Below are 11,929 nucleotides of genomic sequence, written 5' to 3' on the forward strand. Positions count from 1 at the left end.
CCGCGGCCGCCCAGGGGGGGGGGGTCCCGCCCGCGGCCGGCCGGCCTTCGGCCCCGCGGCCTGGGGGGGGGGGGAACCCACACACCTTTAAATTCATAATGTTCAACTGTGCTGTTAGTTCTAGCGTTTCCCGTGTGTGTATTTTCTGTTGTGCAAAAAGTGTTATTGTATAGAAAAGTGTTGTACAAAAAGTGTTTAAAGACAAAAAGTGTTGTACAGAAAAGTGTTTAAGTTTTTGATGGACAAAAAAGTGTTTTTTTTTTTTTTATTGTACATAAAGTATTGTATAGAAAAGTGTTTTTAAAGAAAATTAGGTGGTTAATTATAAATTTTTATAGTTGCCCTTTTAATTACTAATTAACAAATATTTTTAAGGTTGACCACCATTAAATTTTGTCGATTTGAACAAGTGTTATTATTTTTATTTTTGTGCATGTTTATTGCAAATATTTTTTTTATTGAAGTGTCTAAATAAATGATGTCATGAACTTTTGTTTTTTTGTTGTTGTTCTTGAATCGATAGATCCACGTGGGCAATTATTGCTACTACTTATTCATTGAGCACAAATGATTTACAGTTAATTGCAGTCAGACTGTTGTCAGCAGCATGTATCAAGTTAAAACACCATTCAGATCGTTTCTGTGTGGTCCGTCAATGTCAGGAAAAACAACACTTTTAACTATAATAATTCAAAATTGTAATAAAATGTTTTTTGCAAAGCAGAAAAAAATCTATTAGTGATATAGTATTTGTCAGGAGTCCTATGATATAATAAAAGCACTTGACACATCCAGACCAATACAATTTATACGGGGACTTAATGTTTTCAATAGTATTGAACCGAACTCGTGGCTAATCATTGATGATTTGGCTGAATCCATTGAACAGTTCTCACTGGAAATGCTACAACTGTTCACTATTCGCTCCCACCATTAACGTATGTCAGCTACCCGCGTTCTACACAATCAGTTTCATCAAAGCACATGTATGAGAACCCTTGCATTGAATTGCACCATTTATATTATCTGCCGAGTCGTTCGGGTTTATATCTAGGGAATAAATATACAAAATCCCAAAAAACCTCGTACGCCCTAAATTATTGTTTCCGCGGAAAGAAAGGCAACAATCAAGCCCAACGGTTAAAATCTGCTGGATCTTAATAAGAGCATGCCCGAGGATCTACGTGTAGTCACAGACATTTTCAACAAAGAAATTACTGTATATCTTCGGGTGAACAGTAGAAAGTAATATTAGTCGTTATTATGACACTGAAGAAACTACATGAACCACGGCATCTGTTGTCCGTTTTGAGAACTTCAAAACCGGTGCTTAGGAAGACTCTACTCAAACACTGTGTTGACACCGATTTCATTAATCTTATATCTGAACTTTGTTTAAATTTAAATGCAGTCAATATAAAACTGTAATATGGTGTTAGACAACATAAAACCAAAACTCGTTCCAGTGTCCGCGCCTGGGCTTTAAAAAAAAAGGGAAACAATATAAAAAGAACATGACTCCTTCAAGCGGGCGGTAGCTTCTTCACACTTTTATTGCAGATAAGTTCAGGACTTGTAAACCGTTTTCTATAAATGGCAAAACCCTATAACGTGACACCATTTGAACTGATCATCTCGCCCATCGAACATTTTGAAGACAATCTAAGAAAATTCATTAATGATGAGAATATTGACGACGACAAAAAACTACTTTTACTTCAAGATGCAGCGCGACGTGTGAACAAAAAGACACCTGCTCGTGAGAGACCTGCCACCGTCGTCACCACAGAGCCCCATCCCCCTGAAACATCTCAATATTCTGCAGCAGCACTGCACCATTTGAGAATGACCTGATGTTAAGTTTAAAGACAATTGGAAACCTAGTGCCTCTCTCCTATCGAGATCCGAGTAAAATAGTATTATCTTATCTCATGTTTGAAACTGTTGGTGAACATCAGGTTAAAGTCGAGATCACATTTTAAAAAATTATAAGTAAGTGACAAAGTTATAATATAGTTGATTTAATTTGTGATATTGAGACTAATCGTAAAGGTCTATTATCCTTTGATAATAATATATACACCTTTCTGTTTTCACTAAAAGTCAAAAAAAGTATTATTGTCAATAGTAAAATTATAAATAAAATAAGAGAATATAGTCCTCCTCCAACACAAACATAATATAAAAAAGAATAAGATTACAAATGTGAGGATACTTTCAGTAGTAGCGGCAACAATGATTTTACAAGACCTGTGACTGCTATTAAACTGCGAAGACGACTTGATTCAAATCTCAGTGGGCCCATGTGCAGTGGTCTTTATACTACATTTCTTCGCTAAAAATTGATGAAGTTTTGAAAGGAGTCTCTAACAAGAGTGGCGATGCGTTGCGTGTCGGTTCCCACATCGGTATTTGTGAATCTTTGTCATGCACCACCACCACCACATTGAAAAATTCACTAGAGTCTCTAGAAAAGTCAAGCGAGGGACACACTGCATCGTAATCAAAGTCTTCGTAGTAAACACTATCGTCAAACTAAAGCATTTGTCCCTCTGTATATAATGCAAATGGATCTATTAACTTTAGACACACTTCAACGGCACCACAATGCCCCCTCCACCGCTAGTCGAATGGCACTCAGAATCCGTAGTCGCTATGCATATGCTAGTCAATTACAATCGTAGATAGGTGTTGAAGGTGCACGGGGCATTGAAAGTATTCTACAACATGATTAATATAGAAAAATTCAATAGGATCGTGGTAGTGTATTTGCGAATCCCCTAGAGCAAAAGGTTCTTTTCAAATATAATACAACACTTTATCATAGTCACAGCCCGATACAGGTTGCATTGGCTGAACGTTTAATAATAAAGATCCTTCAATTAATTTCAAGATATTGCAAATTTAAAAATACACCGGATTTTATTCATTATTTATATAAAATCATTTTTATTTATAATCATCGACCCCATCAATCTCTGTCCAACTCTACAACCCCTAATGTTCACTACACTTAAAATACCTGTGATGCTTTTCTAAAGAAATACTCCACGGCAGACACAGAGAAAATAAAGAAAAAGAAATACATTGTAAGTGATGGTGTTTTAATTAATAGAACCACAAATATTTTTGAAATGTGTACTTATTTGTGGAGAATTGACCTTTTTATAGTGTATAAAATCATGTCAATCTACAAAATAGATTATCTGCTTATAGACACAAAATATTATGATAGTCTAGTTTGTTCTTATTACTATGAAACTTATCATAATTTGACTCAATCTCTAACGTTATATCAGTGTACGTAGCTTAAAGAGTCGTACACGACCTTGTACGAAACAGGCGCATGTTCGCTTTCTCTGATACAACTCGGAGTTTGATTATTTTATCAGTGCTGAATACAACGACAATGCCAAATGATTTCTATGTGACTTTCATGTCCTATGTTTCAGATCCTCTCTCCAATGATCGGAATAGAACAAGTGATTTTTGGACGAAACTCTCCACCACTACCAAATTCAACGACGGAATGCATGAAGTTGCTCTTGTCGACTGTATTCTCAAAAATAACTATGATATCCTGAGAAATGATCGTAAATAAGAAATAAAAATCAGACCCTATGATTGGCCGCCGCCACCAGGTGATCAAGAACAAATTCAAAAAATAACTTGGCTGGATTATCCATATATTGAATTACCCTCCGAGGAACTCACCTGTATGAATGATTTATGTCGTTATATTAATAAAAGAATGTCCGCTTGTAAAAAGGGTGCTTTTCATTTCATCTATTCGAAGGAGGAGGGTAAGAAATACATTAGTTCACCTATTGCCAGTGAAAAGTTTATTCTCAACGATCATCTAAAGGACGTTCTTGTCTTAAACCTCAATATAATCAATGGCAAAAGGGCCGGAATCAATCATTTACTTTTCTCTGACGACCCACCTGCCTTCACCAGAGACACTTGTATATTTATCTATGCTTCATTTGTGTACACATATCTATTTGGTAATTCAAATGTCCCCCTCCTACGAGTTCTTGAACGTAAAACAAATCAAGAACAGATTCATCACTACAATATAAAGAATCTTCAGTATAGCCCCGTACATACTTCCTATATTGAACTCTGTCAGTTAACACTAAGAACCGAAGTGTGTGATCCCAGATCACATTAGAAGTTTTTGGCTGTGATTACATGCCATTTTCTACAAATAATTCAACAATAAGATGTCTAATAAAATAGTGGTCTTCAAATTCCCTGATATTGACTGCTATGTTAACTTTCTTTGCCTAAGACACCTGGGCAATGGACTGGACTATTATAAGGGTCGCTCGTCAATGTCTGGCTATGGTCTTGGTAGTTGGTTTGCTCAGCTGTTTCGCTCTATACTACCACTGGCCAGAAAATATCTTTTACCGACTGCGACAGATTTTGCATCCTCTACACTATACGATTGGGGCTCTGGCAAGGATTTTAAAAAAGTGCTTCGGAAAATCTTAGGTCCAGTGCGCGAACCCTTGGCGAGAGATTAAGACAAAAAGTCAAAGGTTTAAAAAGGTTACGAAACACCGCAGAACTCATCAGTACGCTCATGTCGGACGAATAATACATCATCCCTCCTGTCAAATAAAATAAGTACATATCCGACACGTCGTGTAACCAGACGTTACAGTACGACTCAACGTGTCAGATCTAAACTAGATTTCTTCTCCTAAAATTTCATACCTCCCACATAAGGACTACCACCATTCAATCACCTACTCAGTGAATCTCGTCAATGCCGACCATGGTTATTTGAGTGTCAAGCATGGATACTATGAACAATTTTATCCACAACAACACCTCTCCGATACTATCAATTTTCAAATTTATTCCAATGAAGACTACTTTAAGGACATGTCCTCAACATTTATAGATTTGCAAATGAAAGTCCGGAAATCCGATAATACAATGCCAATTCGGACCGATGGAATATCCTATGAAAATTGCAAACTACACAATTTATTTCGTCAAATTAGTGTTTACATCAATGGCACGCTGGTGAGAACAAGCCCCCCTCTCTCCAATTCTAAAATCGCTATGCAATTCATGCTGATGACGCCCAAGTCATACAAGGACTTGAGAGGCGCCTCCAATGGATATGAATACATTACTAAGACTGATAGTACAGATGCGCTTAAACATACTACAACTAGTGAATTACATATAGTTTGAAAAATATATCATGAAATATTTAATATACCCCACGGGCTGCCTCCCAATGTTCAAGTGGATAGAAAATTGACACTTGCACCCACCAATTTCATATTGAGACAAAACCGTGCCGACAATCCTGATGTAAGTCTCTCCCTCACCTCAGCACTACTACATGTACGCAAACAGCAGGTCATGTGTTCTGTTGCTTTGGCCGTGTAAAAACTGAGAGCCAATGGTAAAACTATTACACTACTGGGTCCTCATACAATCACCAATCACCGTCATATTACCGTGGGCTCACGCACCTACACCGATACATCCTTTATCACCGGTGAACTCCCCTCGAACTTGGCGTTGGCATTTGTAAAAAGCGCCAGTGCCATAGGATCATGGACAGAATGTCCACATAAATTCGAGATGTTTGGACTTTCATCTCTTGTGTGCAAAGTAAACGGCATCCCACTCTACAATCTATCTTTTGATAAATCCTATAGAACATTGTACGAGTTGACCATGCAAACCCTAGATCACGATTCGCAACTATTTGAAAATGGTATAACCGAAGATATGTTTGCTAAAACACATGGTATCATTGTACTGGATTTGTCGGGTACACAGGATATGAGTATAGTACGTACGGGGAGTGTGCGTTTAGAGTGTACATTTGCCGACCTATTGGCTGAGAGTATTGCCCTAATCTTACTAAATCAATATGAAACCTTTTGTGAAATTACTCCCGAAGGCAGTGTTCTACTAGACTTTGCGCCAGGAACACCAGTAAAATAATTAATGTATTTAATTTGGATCCCTACATGTCTCAGTAAAAGTCCTATTGTCTGCCCTCGGACTTTCTTGGAAAAATTTAAAGTGTGAGCAAGACATTGATTATTGTTAATAGCAGTCCATCGACTGTGCTGACGGGTCATTGGCTGTGCATCTATCAAACAAAGAAGACGATTGAGTTTTTTGATCCTCTTGGTCTAACCTATACATTCTACACACCCCACATCAGCAACTATATTGTGAGCAGTGGGAAAACTATTATTCAAAATCGGAAGAGGGTTCAGTATCTAACGACAAAAAGCTGCGGCTTCCATGCACTACTATATTTTGTGTTCTGATGTCTTTGATATACTTATAAGCAGTTTCTCCGCATGTATGTTGACAATTCCCGTTTGAACGACTTTATAGTGGAAAATATCCTCTCAGACCTATATAGTATTGATTTCAGTGCCCTACGAGTAAAGTGCTTTAAAAATTTTTGTGAATTTGTTTATTAATAAAATACATCTATATACAACATTGTCTTTAAATCTTCACTATAGATTTCTTCAGCTTTGATGTATAGGCAACTGTCGTGAACCACTAATGCTGGTAAATCATTTGGATTCACTGTATATTGATCTTGATTGACTGCAAAGTCAGGGTCACATTTTCTACAGTACAATGTAACTTCACTCTTGTCATATCTCTTTGTATAGTCAATGATACTATCTGCATTCATATTATGAAATTCAAGAGTTTCAATCTGTCTATTTGAAGCAATATCACATAAAGTGATTTTAAGTGGTGAATCACATTCAGTTACAGACAAATAAAAATCAATAGTTTTATAGTCATTGTAGACGGTGTCGTCACAGCGATGACGTATAAACAAGATTGTATTGTTACTCCAACAGTTGAATCGTTTACCAGATTCCTCGTCCAATAATAATTTGAATCCGCGACGATACCAATCTCGTAGAAATAAACTAAAATCACGTTTAGGACTCATTTCAATCATAGCAGGATAAGTATTCTCCCACTGATCAAATTTATCATAATGACAATTGAAGCATAGATATCCTCTAGGACGTGAGTCACACACCTACTCAAGACATGAATTACATCCTTTAATTTGTGATGCATAGCCTTTATGTAATTTACAAGGATTGTATAATCTGCACTTTTCACTATAGTCATCAATAATTGTACAAGGCTCACATTGATTCCAACTGCCAAGAGTGTACATGCACACTGTACTTATATAGAACATTTTTTCGGTTTCCGATGTCAACTCACTCACAGCTAAAACGAAACTAATTGTCCTCATTCGATAAATTCAATGTGGAGTGACCTGGTGGGAGAGAGGAGTAGCTCTGTGACGCTACCTCCTTCGAATGATGGGGGAACTATCTACATTGAATCCACTGTCAATATTTTCAAAAGTATATGCACAATATGATTCTACTATGTTCCAATTAATATATCAATAAATTGACTATATGCATTTTAATCACATTTTAAAAGTTTCATACAATAGTCTATTTGGGGATAATCACTCCTCATTATATGTTCAATTGGTCACGGAAAAGAGACTATCCTGCGTTTAAGAGATAACTCGAGAGAATCATCATCCAAAATCAAATGTTTTTCCATAAACACTACATTTGATCTAATTCTCTATTTCTAAAATTTACTCACAATCAAATTTTCAGTCATTTCACTCTGACCGCTGACTCTAGACTGACCCTGATTCGTTAGCCTATCCTGACCAGACAAGAAAGAAAACATTTTCGATTTCGAAACAATTTTATTGAATAATTACAGCAATAACATCAATAATATTGAACATGTACAATCAGCGATACTGTTTATTGTCCTCAATATGTTAGAAAAGTACATAAGTCACATGATAGTTACGCTATTATAGAAAATAATATCAAAGTATCAAGTCACAAGACAGTTACGATACTAAAGAAAATAATTTCTAACGGTCAAGTCAAATGATAGTAATTCTTTTGTATAAAATAATATCAAAGTAAAAAATCAAGTGATAGTTACGTTATTGAAGAAGATAATTTCAAAGTGCCAAGTGACAAGATAGTTAGGCTATCATAGAAAATAATTTCAAAGTACCAAGTCACATGATAGTTACGATATTATAGAAAATAATTTCAAAGTACCAAGTCGCATGATAGTTACGCTATAATAGAAAATAATTTCAAAGTACCAAGTCACATGATAGTTACGCTACTAGATTAAATGATTTCAAAATGCCAAGTCACATAATAGTAATGATATTATAGAAAATAATTTCAAAGTACCAAGTCACATGATATTTAGACGGGGTTACGTGCGTGCACGTAACCCCGTCAAAATTTTTTTTTTCATAATTTCCTGAATTAAATTTCTTGGTTCTTTGACTTTATTTTTTTTAAAACCGTAACTATCTTGTGACTTGGTACATTGATATTATCTTATACAATAGCGTAACTATAATGTGACATAGTACTTTGAAATTATTTTCTATAATAGAGTATGTGACTTGGTATTTTGAAATTATTTTCTGTAATAACGTAACTATCATGTGACTTGGTACTTAGATATTATCTTCTACAATAGCGTAACTATCATGTGACACTGTACTTTGAATTTATTTTCTACAATAGCGTAACTATCTTGTGACTTGGTACTTTGAAATTATTTTATACAATAGCGTAACTATCATGTGACTTGGTACTTTGAAATTATTCTCTACAATAGCGTAACTATCATGCGACTTGGTACTTTGAAATTATTTTCTATAATAGTGTAACTGTCATGTGACTTTGCGTAACTTTGAAATTATTTTCTACAATAGCGTAACTATCGTGTGACTTGGTACTTTGCAATTATTTTATACAATAGCGTAACTATCATGTGACTTGGTACTTTGAAATTATTTTCTACAATAGCGTAACTATCATGTGACTTGGTACTTTGAAATTATTTTCTATAATAGCGTAACTGTCATGAGACTTTGCGTAACTTTGAAATTATTTTCTATAATAGCGTAACTATCATGTGACATGGTACTTTTAAATTATTTTCTACAATAGCATAACTATAAAGTGACTTGGTTCTTTGAAATTCTTTTCTACAATAACGTAACTATCATGTGACTTGGTGCTTTGAAATTATTTTATATAATAGCGTAACTATCATGTGACACTGTACTTTGAAATTATTTTCTAAAATAGCGTAACTATCGTGTGACTTGGTACTTTGAAATTATTTTATACAATAGCGTAACTATCATGTGACTTGGTACTTTGAAATTATTTTCTACAATAGCGTATCTGTCATGTGACTTGGTACTTTGAAATTATTTTCTATAATAGCATAAATATCATGTGAAATGATACATGTATATTATACTAAACAAAAACTTAGCTATCAGGTGATATTGTATTTTTAAATTATGTTCTACAAAAATGTAAATATACAGAGACATGGTCCTTTTATTTTCTTTTCTATATTAACTTAACTATAATGTGACATGGTACTTAGAAATTGTTTTATATAATAGCGTAACTATCATGTGACTTGGTACTTTGAAATTATTTCTATAATAACGTAACTATAATGTGACTTGGTACTTTGAATTTAAGTTTTATAAAGGCGTAACTATCCTATGAATTAGTACTTTGAAATTATTTTATACAATAGCTTAACTATCATTTGATTTGGTCTTTTTATTTTTTTTTCTATAATAGCGTAAATATCCTGTGACTTGTTACTTTGAAATTATTTTATACAAGAACAAAACTAACATGTGACTTAGTACTTTGAAATTATTTTATACAAATGCGGAACAATCATGCGACTTTGTGCTTTGAAATTATTTTCTACAAAAACGTAGCAATAATGTGAGTTGGTACCTTGAAATTAGTTTCTAAAATAGCGTAACTTTCATATGACTTGGTACCTTGAAAGTAGTTTCTAAAAAAGCTTAACTATCATGTGACTTGGCGCTTTTTTAATACTTTATATAATAGCGGTACTTTCATTTGACTTTAGTCTTTTATACTATGGTCGGTAAAAGCGGAACTTTCATGTGATACGATACACTGTTATTATTTACTGTTAAAGTGAAACGATCATGTGACTTGAGACATAATAATTATTTTCAAATAAAGTGTTACTATCATGTATCTGGATACTTTAAAATTATTTTCTACAATAGCTCGCGTTTAACAAAAAAAAACAAAAGAATTATTTACTGACCTTTAGTTGTTGTGATTTTAAAAGTTTGTGTTTAACAAAAAAAACAAAACAAAGAAATTATTTAATGACCTCCAGTTGTGGTCTTAAAAGTTCTGATTTTGTATAAAGCAGACATTTTTAAAAAAAAAAAACCAAAGTAAATATTTACTTACCGTCAGTTGTGATTTTAAGAGGTACGCTTTTATTTAAGCCAATCGTGTTTAACAAAAAAAAAAAATACTTTTCAGACATTTCTTGTTATAACTTTATTTTCAACTAATTCATCCGGGTTTTCGAGAGCAATTCATGCCAGAGTACAGCACTATAACTAGTCTAAGACATCTACTCTGTCATCGCCCCATCCCCCAAAAAATACTTTTCAGACATTTCTTGTTAAAACTTTATTTTCAACTAATTCATTCGGGTTTCTGACAGCACTTCATGCCAGAGTACAGCTCTATAACTAGTCTAAGAAATCTTATCTATCATCGCCCCATCCTCCAAAAAAATACTTTTCAGACATTTCTTGTTAAAACTTTATTTTCAACTTATTCATACGGGTTTCTAAAAGCAATTCATGCCAGAGTACAGCAAAATAACTAGTCTAAGACATCCACTCTGTCATCGCCCCATCCCCCCAAAAAATACTTTTCAGACATTTCTTGTTAAAACTTTATTTTGAACTAAGTCATCTGGGTTTTCGAAAGCAATTCATGCCAGAGTACAGCACTATAACTAGTCTAAGACATCCACTCTGTCATCGCCCCATCCTCCAAAAAATACTTTTCAGATATTTCTTGTTAAAACTTTATTTTCAACTAATTCATCCGGGTTTTCGAAAGCAATTCATGCCAGAGTACAGCACTATAACTAGTCTAAGACATCCAATCTGACATCGCCCCATCCCCCCAAAGAATACTTTTCAGACATTTCTTGTTAAAACTTTATTTTCAACTAATTCATCCGGGTTTCCGAAAGCAATTCATGCCAGAGTACAGCACTATAACTAGTCTAAGAAATCCACTCTGGCATCGCCCCCACTCCCAAAAAAATACTTTCCAGACATTTCTTGTTAAAAATTTATTTTCAACTATTTCATCCGGGTTTTCGAAAGCAATTCATGCCAGAGTACAGCACTATAACTAGTCTAAGACATCCACTCCGTCATCGCCCCATTCCCCAAAAAATACTTTTCAGACAATTCTTGTTAAAAATTTTATTTCAAGTCATTAATTTGGGTTTTTCACAAGCAATTCGAACCACAGTACAGCACTATCACTAGTCTGAGACATCCAATCTGTCATCGCTCCATCCCCCCAAAAACAATTTTCAGACATTTCTCGTTAAAAATTTTATTTCAACTCATCCACATGGGTTTTTCACTAGCAACTCTCCCCTCCACTATCTTACTATAAGTACTCTAAGACACTCCGCTCCCATCACTCCACCACTTATGTATTATATGGAACACATTGAAGAAGTAAAGCTATCCGTTATTACAATTCTTTTCTTGTCATCTACACCCCTTTAGTATCAACTTTTTCTTATAGTATAACGTTAAAATTTCTTAAATTGACAAGACTGTCCAAACATCAATTGTGTATTATACAATAAAAAATCAACAAATCTCTCTCAAAACCCTTTTCAGCCCTTTTTTTTAAAATTTTTTTATTTCTAAAATATTTTAATTTAACAACATATCAAAGTTTATTCTAAATTGTCAACA

The sequence above is a fragment of the Artemia sp. Qi Xiang Cuo genome, chromosome 1 (genome assembly GCF_049724085.1).
Source record: "Artemia sp. Qi Xiang Cuo chromosome 1, ASM4972408v1, whole genome shotgun sequence".
NCBI classification, from domain to species: domain Eukaryota; kingdom Metazoa; phylum Arthropoda; class Branchiopoda; order Anostraca; family Artemiidae; genus Artemia; species Artemia sp. Qi Xiang Cuo.